Source organism: Etheostoma cragini, chromosome 15, assembly GCF_013103735.1.
Source record: "Etheostoma cragini isolate CJK2018 chromosome 15, CSU_Ecrag_1.0, whole genome shotgun sequence".
Lineage (NCBI taxonomy): Eukaryota > Metazoa > Chordata > Actinopteri > Perciformes > Percidae > Etheostoma > Etheostoma cragini.
In genome coordinates this window covers 22323032-22333248 of record NC_048421.1, presented here as the reverse complement: position 1 = coordinate 22333248, position 10217 = coordinate 22323032, and positions in this window count along the sequence as shown.

The window sequence follows — 10217 nt, the reverse complement described above, 5'->3', positions numbered from 1 at the left end:
AGGCAGACACCGTCTCCACATTTAAGAGTAGGCTTAAGACTTTCCTTTTTGATAAAGCTTATAGTTAGGGCATAGAATGTGCCCTAACTATGTGTGTGCGTTTGCTTGCAGGGCGTGTGATGCGTCAGTGCAGTAGTGTTGGAGTAGTAGAGCTTGTAGTTAGCACATGCTACATGTTACATGTTACACGCTACACGCTACATGCTGCTTCAGCTACTACCACCGGACAGCCCTTTGTTTGCCGGGGCAGAAAGATGAGCCGAGTGTGTGTCGACTCCTCCGCCGGTACATAGCCTCTCCACTGCCAAGACCTCATACACGCCTCCCCGTGGCACACATGGGAACTGGTCCTTCGTGGTTCCAGGCTAAGTGGTACAGGATCTCGGAGCAGCAGTAGGCCCCAGAGGCACGGCATGCAGGCCCATCGGTGAGTAGAAACGCCCTGATGCCCGTCAACCACTGTCCCAGTTATGGGTAAATAGCCCCAGCTATGGGTAAATAGTGAAGACCCCAACGGGGGCGCAGGTGGAGGATGGTGGTGTGAGAACCACCACAACGGCTGGGAATGAGGAAGAAGGTAATCCCAAAGCCACGTGGGTTAACTCGGGGGGGGGGGGTACAGTGGCTGGGGGAGGAAACCCCAAAGACAAACCTGCACCTGGAGACAGGCACAGGCGGAGTCCAACTGACCAGACCAAAACTGAAACTAGTCCTCACAAGCTGGGTATGGTACACAAAATTGTTTATGGAGATGTTCCCAAATATTTTAGAAAAAATGTTAATAGAGAAAAATGAAGTTCACAGGTACTCCACTAGGGTAGCTCAACAGATTTCAACAGATTATCCTCCAGATCTAGGATCTAGGACTAATCTGGACAAAAGGTTGGTTGGTTCTTTATGTTGGAACTACCTTTGTTACCTTGTACCCTCAAAAAAGGGTTTAAAATAAATGTCATGTTTGTTGGTCTATTGTAGTTTAAATGTTAAGTTGAACTTCAGTCATGTGTGATGTAGTTTGATGTAGAAATCAGAGGAAAAGCCCCAAATTAGAAATTGGCTTAAATTATTTCACATGTTAAATATAATATAGTTAATATAGGGTTTTGGAGGCACATGTTGGTCACCCAAAGAAAATAATGAAATTAGCATGGGAGCATTTTGCCGGTTCACTAAGAGTCTGATGTATTAGACTTTAAGACCAAACAGGTTGATTTATGGCTACAGAGCCTTCACAGCTGCAGTTCAAAGTTTATAATGATGAAAAGCTTTAGAATATACACTGGTTATTGTCAAATCAGCTACCAACTTGAATTATTTGGTATAGATCCATTATCAGTTTACCTTTTGTTATAGCAATAATTAATAAATCCTATGGCTCCTGCATGTTGAGCCTGTTTTGATTTTGCTCTAACCTGAAGTCTGTTTGTCCTGAGTTTCCTGAAAACATCCCTTCTGGTTCTCCTACTCCACACACCTGCTGTTATCTGCGCTCTCCCACCGTCCTGATGATCCCCTCTGCTCCATATAAGCCGTGACCAGACCTCAGTTCCCTGTGGACCGTCAGCCTAAACAGTATGTTGAGCTCTTGTATCGTGCCTCTAGTTTTTGAAAGTCTTTCTGCCTGTTGTTAACCTGCCTCCTGTTCCTCTGTCTATAGTTAACCACCTGGATAGAAACTCACGCCTGCCTGGCCGACAACTTCACAGTTGCATTCTGGGATCTGCACAAACCCTCCAGCCTGCCTATGTCACCCCCTGCCAAAATAAGGACTTACCCGCTTCCATATTCATACTACAAATAAATACTCTACTTGTTATTCCAACTTACCTTGTCCGGGTCTGCTTCTGGGTTCCAGTACTAGACAAATGGTGACAAAGTCTGTCCCCCGACTCAGATCGGTTAAATCAAAGGTATACTCAACAACCTAATTGGAATTAAAGCTACCACTGCAATGATAGAACAGAACAGGAAAGCTAGATGTGGAGTATTAAATACTTGATCTCTGTCCTCTAAAGCAGTACTAATAAACCATCTGATATCAGATAATCAAACTGATCTACAGTGTCTCACTGAAACATGGCTGGGCCATGGAGAATATGTCAGTCTAAATGAAGTTGTAACTATCTGAGGGACAGTGTTGTTAAGATTACACGTTAGTCCATATTTTTTAACAATTCCATTTGTGTGTGAATTCATACGGTAATTAAAAACCTTAATGTATAATAAATAACTTTAAAAATGGATGTTAGATTTGAAATTGTACTAAAATATTTTACAATAAAATATATGTTTACATTTTGTTCTTTATTACAAATGCTATTTTTTATGTTGAAGTCAAAAGTTCAAATGACCAGAGTTTAGTGAAGGCCACACCTTTTGCATTGTGGGTAAAAAGGTATCCAGAGACAGCCAACGTGGCTGCAGAGGAAAAATGTACGGGCTCAAACTAGGATTTTGCACGGTCCAAGAGGCGCACACGGTAATTGTGCTTTTGTATTTCAGCCTTGTTATATTTGTTTAATATTTGTTGTATTTCTTTGTATTTAATGCACTTTCCGTACTGTTGTGATGCTAACATTGTGGGGCCCGACTAGTTAAGGGAACATATTTAAGAGACTGTAAAATGACTGAAAGTATATTTGACTCATTTTATTTCATGTGTTTATTTTCTTTGTAGTTTTCATGGTGTCTTACGATGGAAATGTGGAAATAAATGTTCAAAAGACATCTGTTTGATGCGTGGCCGTACTCAATTGGACCAGTGTAATAACAGAAGTTACTCCTCCCAGTCAGAATAATACTCAAATTCCTAGAGGCTCAGGCCGGGGGGAGCTGCAGCCATCTTTGATTCAAGCTTGTTAAATAATCCTAAACCTAGACTAAATTAGAACTCCTTTGAAAGCCTTGTTCTTAATCTTCCACATCCATCATGGAAAACATTACAGCCAATTATATTTGTTGTTTTTTACCGAGCTCCTGGAACAGATTTAAATTTTTATCTGAATTCTCAGTTTTTATCAGGTGTAGTCCATAAATCAGATAAAGTTATTGTAGGTGATTTTAATATCCATGTGGACGTTGCCAACGACAGCCTTAGTACTGATTTCATCTCACTACTAGATTCAGCTGGTTTCAGTCAGAGTGCGTAAGGCCAGTCACTGTTTTAACCACACCCCCGACCTCGTGCTGACATGCAGCATCCGAATTGAAGATTTAATAGTATTTCTGCAAAGTTTAGATTGGGAAGACAGTCTGAAAATGTATGGGAAAGCCCCCGGAAATGCCAGATCAGACTGTCCTGCTACGCCCTGCTATGTCCTGCTTCGCCATGTAATGCAGCACAGTACCCTGCTATGTTTTGAACTACTACATACTACTATTCACTAGTCACTGTTTCATTATCTTTTACTGTGACTGCTATTGCCACTCTTCATCACCCCCCCAACCGGCCCCGTCAGACACCGCCTACCAAGAGCCTGGGTCTGTCCCAGGTTTCTTCCTAAAAGGTTATTGTTGTTGTGTCATTATTTAGAGTTCCACATGGGGGAGACAGAACCTGCACACTAGAGCTTTCAATGTAACTAATGTGCAATAACCCACGCTGTTTCTTTTATATGTGTACATAGTGTCTCAGAACTGTGCACTTTTTTGTTTTTGTTTAAAGGACTTTAAGTTTCATATCTTAAGTGTGTATTTTTATACATTTATTTATCAGAAATGTAATATATTTTGATGTTCTGTTGTGACAATACAGAAATCCTTTATCAGCCGGGCTCTAGTCCCTACAGCTAGAACACGGGGTCAGAATGAAGACGCAGCGACACGCACCAGGCTGTCCAACGGCGGTGAGGCGAGTCATCAGGTGGCGTGCGTTGGGTAGAAGCATGTGGACATCGGACAGCACGGTCTCATGGTGGAAGGTGATGTGGTCCATGCCCGATCAGTCATGGTACAGAAGGGTAGAGCAGGAGAGGGTTTCCTAATACCTGGAGAAAATTAAAAATTAAAATGAATTCCATTCTGGCAGCCTGACTTATAAACGATATTTCAAACAGGCGCACCGTGATTGGTATCAAAAGTCAGATTGTGAGCCTCAGAGGAAACTCTAAGTGTAACATATATCGGCCTATATAGGAATATTGGATTTTTAAATAACCATCTCATAGAAATCAAAAGCAATGCGGCAAAACCAGATATGTTGTCCTTATTTTTGGTCAACGCAATCTTCTTCCTTGTCAAAACCCGGGCACCTTCATTACCCATAATGCAGCCAACCCACCACCAGTCTCTTTGGAGATGCAGGTGTGTTGTTCTACCTGCTAGCGTAGCGTGGAGCCAGACATGAGAAGTGAGCTGCAGTACTTTTGTTACTCCACACCCCCCACATGGCCAAGCCCCGTGTGTGTAAGTGAGAACTGACAGGGGGTGTGGGATACTGTCCCGGTCCCACACACAGAGAGCCAGGAAGGCTCCCATTGCACTGACTCTGACAGTGGGGGGGTTTAAAATACCCCCCACCCCTCACCCCTCCAACACTAAACAGACAGGTGATGAAATTCATTCAGTGGTTGGAATGGGGTTAATAGAATTGTCATTTTACTGTTGCACTGTACAATATACCTTCTCTAAAACAATAAAAATATTTACGAAAAAAAAAGAAAAAAAGAAATTCATTCTACATCTTGATGTTGGAAAAGAAGCATGGTTGAACTGTATGATGACAGGACGTTGTTATTATATTGGGTGGTAAAAAGAATCGATTCTGAGATGCATCGCATGGACGTGACTACAAAATAAATACTTTAGTAAATAAAACATTTCAATACAACTTGTGTGTGACAATTACTGCATATATGTCAAAATCTAAAAAACTCAGATTCATACGTATGTATTTTTAAAATCAGGCATGGAAATTAAAGTACATTAGAAAAAACAGCCAAGCTGCCAATAATACAGCTACAAACACAATCTGGTCCCCATATAACAAGAGACACACACACAATGTTATTAGGCTACTATATATCAGTATATAGAATATATATATATATATATATATATATATATATATATATATATATATATATATATATATATATATATTTTTTTTATTTATTTATGTGTAAATTGTACACAGACTATTGTATAGTATACAAAGTGACTAGTACGTACTTGTACACAATGTTTCCTACATATTTTCCAAATGAGCATAAGGTTTGTGTTATTCCATGTTTTTAAAATAAATCCTTTTGTCATGCTCATTTGTAAAATATGTAGGAAACATTGTGTCAACATCAAAAAACAAAAGGGATAGATACAAAGACCACCAAAATTGCAATACATGAAGTACCCTCCCTTTCTTTCCCTCTTTTGTTAAGACTGTGATAGACAATGAATGAATGAATGAATTTGGTAACACGGTATGATGCTCAGCCTCATCCTCTGCTTCTGACTGGCTAGTAGTCCTTACCTAGGTACTGTCAGAGCCCTCATACTCTGCTTCTGACTGGCTAGTAGTCCTTACCTAGGTCCTGTCAGGGCACGCCCTCATCCTCTGCTTCTGACTGGCTAGTAGTCCTTACCTAGGTACTGTCAGGGCACGCTGGAGGCTGGGGTCTAAAAGATGACATTGATCCCACTTTCAAATTGTTTTGATTCTGCCCATGGAAGCAGTCACATGTTATAATACAACCATAAATGAACTGATATATTAAATTACATATCTATGATTGGAAAGGAGCTGGATGAAGACAAGTCTTCAGTTGATAAGAGAGAGACCTGGGAATCATTCAATAATCATCCATACAACTTCCATACTGTACGTGTGGTGACCACGTGAACATGGGGTTATTATATCTTCATTAAAAGATGAAAAAGAAGTGTGTTACCTGTACAAAGGTCATGCTGGAGCCAATCCAACTGTCTCACTCTGACATCACCGCCTGATTGTCAGAAAAGACAGTATTAAGCCAGATAATAATAATAATAATAATAATAATAATAATAATAATAATAACAACAACAACAACTTAATTTATATGGCACTTTTTTAGGCTACAATGTAATATCAGAAGAAAGAAAAAGAATTGCAACAGGACAATAAAGTACAAAAATCAGAGGGATTATAAAAAAATAAAATAAAGTTCAAAATATGTGAAAGGGCCAAGGGAGGATGATAACGCCAAGCAAGATATTAAATATTTAAACACTTTAAATTAAAAGACCATTTTTAAAAGGCATAATATGTAGTGAGTATTGCTTACTTAAGAGAGAGAGAGAGAGTGACAGAGAGAGAGAGAGAGAGAGAGAGAGAGAGAGAGAGAGAGAGAGAGAGAGAGAGAGAGAGAGAGAGAGAGAGTGCAGTGGCTAGAGTGGCTACATACGTTTTGACAGTGACAGTGTAAGGGAATATGCTGTAGTGTTAGAGAATGTCATGTGTATTGTGAACTTGTACACAATCATACATGAACCGCACACTGACTATGAATTCTGTAATGTATATATGTGACTAAGATTAATGAATGAATACATGACATTTTTATTTTTTTACTAAGACTGAGTGCATGGATGCATATGGAAGTAGGATTGAGTGAGTGTAAGGTTATGGGTGAACGACAAATATAGGAAGGATGGCTTTTATTATATTTTAGTAGAGAAATTAGTCATTTGTAATCTGCAATATGCACAGCCCTTGAGAAGCCCATATATTATACAAATATTATGTATATAGCCCATATGTTTATTGTGCATTTGTCTTTTAATGGTTTTAACCCTGTGTGTGTTGTTGTGTGTCTGTTGTAACTCTTGCAGCAACGTTACTCAGCGTCCACAACTAATTTCCCCTCAAAAAGACTAATGAAGATACTTTGACTTTGGCACCGTGTACGGCAGTGTGAATGGTGAATGGTTCCTGGACTATGTAGAAGAGCATTGAGTAGTTGTTATGACGAGAAAAGATGTATAAGAACAGGCCATTTACATTTACATATACTGTTTAATAATATAAACTCCAATGTGGGAATTAGACCAAAGATAAAAACTGGCTATTTAACCCCTCGGTCTCTATTGACGTGTTTTCATCATGTAGGCGCTGTGGAAGACGGCTGCCTCTCCAGTAGCTCTCCGGTTTTCTAGCTCTTTTTTACTTCTTTGAGTGCAGTCTCTCTCCTACTCTCCCCTACTATCTCCTATTTTTGTCTACTTGTTGTGTGGAGACTTTCTTTCTCTCTCCCCGCTACCTGCTGTTTCCCTGGGAACTTTGGAAATGGAACCGATTAAATGGTTTCTCAGGGCTATTGACAAGATTTTTTCACCCAAGCATGCTTCACCGGGAGAGCCCGGCTGCCCGGCCGGAACATACGCTGCGGGCTACGCTTGCGATTCTTAGGAGAATTGGCAAGTGGTCTGCTTGGATGTTCTGACCGTGGAAGATGTAGAGGATTTGTGGATAATTTGAATTCTGTTGGGAGGCTTTCTGGTCATGGGACTTGGAATCTCCCTAAATCATCATAAAATTGGTAAGACAGCCGCCAGTAAATTTGCCCCAAGGCTGTCTGGGGAACTCAAAGAGGGTTTGAATGTATTGAAAGAGAAGCTGAAGGTTTTACATCAGAGGGCTGATCATAACGGTGAACTGTGTTGTAACATCTCAGACCGGGCTGTGGAAGCGCAGAGGAGGATGGACGCCATTCATGGAATGGATGGAAGCCGGGGTTCAGTCGGTAGATCTGCTTCGTGCAATCACCGGACTGACAATGAAGGTAGAAGAACTGTCGAAATCAATACATGAATTGGACGCACGGATGTCGCTGAGGATGAGAGAGATTGATGGACACTGATTCCGACAATGCCTTCGAATCTACCTAAATTGGATTTAAACTGATGTCCCCCCCGTACACACACACACACACACACACACACACACACACTTTTCTCCCGAGCGGGAAAACAACCTGCAGCTGGCCCACTATCTCCTCCTGCACTGTCTTTATCTCCCCTCAAGGCCAAGGCCGGACTGAACTGAACTCTTTGAAACAACAACACAGACAGTTTGCCGCAACTCATCTCACCAGACACACACACAGATCCACATACACACACAAACCCGCATACACACATCGTCCCTATCCCTACCCCCCTCCGACCTGACTGCCTCGGGACCTTATTTTGTTCTTTCAACACCCACACCCCAGTCACCTCAAAAAATCCCCTCATGTGACCACATGTACTGTGTGATGTCCTGTGCATCATCATCATTGTTATTGTGATTTGTGTTGTATTCTTGTCTTTTTTCTCCTTCCCATGCTGTATCGGATGCTGGTAACTTTAATTTCCTTGCGGGAGTCATCCCAAAGGGATTAATAAAGCTAAGTTAAGTCTAAGTCTAAGTCTTTACTTCCCTACAGGTTCCTCTCGTTCTTCCATACCCCCGTCGATACAGCTGTATTCACAGAATGCAGCTGTATCAACGGGGGTATGGAAGACCAGCCTTTGACCCAGTTTACTGTTAAGCTCAATCTGTGTAAGTGATGCAGCATAAAAGCACGGCCAAACCAGCAAGCCAGCCAGCCGGTGTTATTTGGCTAACGTTAGCTTGCTAATTCTTACATTCGTTATCATTACCCCGTCACTACATTGTTCACAGAAAATGGGCCAAATACAGATGTCACTCGTGGCGAAAGCAATCATGTGTTTTTTCTGAATGTAGCACTGTCACAACGGTGGTCACAACTAGATCAAATCAACCCAGGGTCTCGCAATCCAGCAACAGGCGCATTCACTTTACAGAGGCAGGGTTTACACAGCATGACCAACAGCAAACCTCTACCAGAGCCGCATATTTTATATAAGAGCAAACTATAATTCTACATAAATATGAAAAACACAGCCACAGTGTAATTGCGTAAATCACAAGGCTTATCAATAGGCCCATCACTTCCCCATCAGTCAGACACAAGATCTGACCTGATAATTACACTTGTCCTTTCCATAAACTGTTGTTGCTTTAGCCTATTATTTCAGTGGCCACCTTGGCAATTGTGAGAGCAAATAACATAATACAACATAAAAACATAATTTAAACCAATGTGCGCATTGGCACACAGCTCAAGAAGCCAACAAATAGCCTATTAGGGGTGGAACGGTAGACAGAAGTCATGGATCGGTTCATACCTCAGACATTACGGTTTGGTACAATGGAGGGAAAAGCAAAACAAGAATGCAGAAGGCATTTTTTTTATTGTGCATGTCTCAGGCCACCTAGTGTCATAAATTCTCTCCCCTGAGTGTGTAAAGTGAGATGTAAAGAACACTTACCCTACATCATGTCTAGACTCCATCTGGAAATTGTAATTAAAACAAGACAGTCAACTATAAAACTGAAAATACAGCATCTCTTATTTATAGACTGTGAAAAGTGCAAATTACAGAAAATAATAACAGAAAATATGTGGACAAGAGGGCATGTGGCAAGGTTCGAATACATGGAGCAAATACTTAATATTTGAATTTGTGTCTAAAGGCTGGTTAAACACTATAGTGAGAAGTTGGACAGTTTGTTTTGCCTCGCTCCACTGATTAGTACATACGGGTGATGGGGTTGGATATGCGTTAGCACTTTAGATGTAATTCCATTCACATACCCAACAACTCCTGAACAATGTCGACACACAGTCATCGTCTTATCCACAACTCTCTCGCCTGTTCTACTGAAACTGACCCGAAAACCAAAGTTTTTGAAGCGTTGAGGCTCCAGGCTAAAGCCATACAGTCTCAAAGTTTTCCTAAACTTGTGATCTTAAAGTCTCCCGTGTTTACTGACTTGGTTTGAATTGACTAAAGAAGGGTTGAACACAGGACAGATAACATAATCTGACCATGTCATTGGTGTGAAGGAGGTACAGTGGGGAGAACAAGTATTTGATACACTGCTGATTTTACAGGTTTTCCAACTTACAAAGCATGTAGAGGTCTGATATTTAGGTACATAGGTAAGCTTCAACTGTGAGAGACGGAATGTAAAACAAAAATCCAGAAAATCACATAGTGTGATTTTTAAATAATTAATTTGAATTTATTGCATGACATATAGTGGCTAAAATAAGAAACACCCATGCTAAATTTAAATAAATGAGGGGAAAAAAACATCTTTTGGAGAGGGTATAAGTATACACACCCCTATGTTAAATTGCCATAGAGGCAGGCACATTTTTATTTTTAAT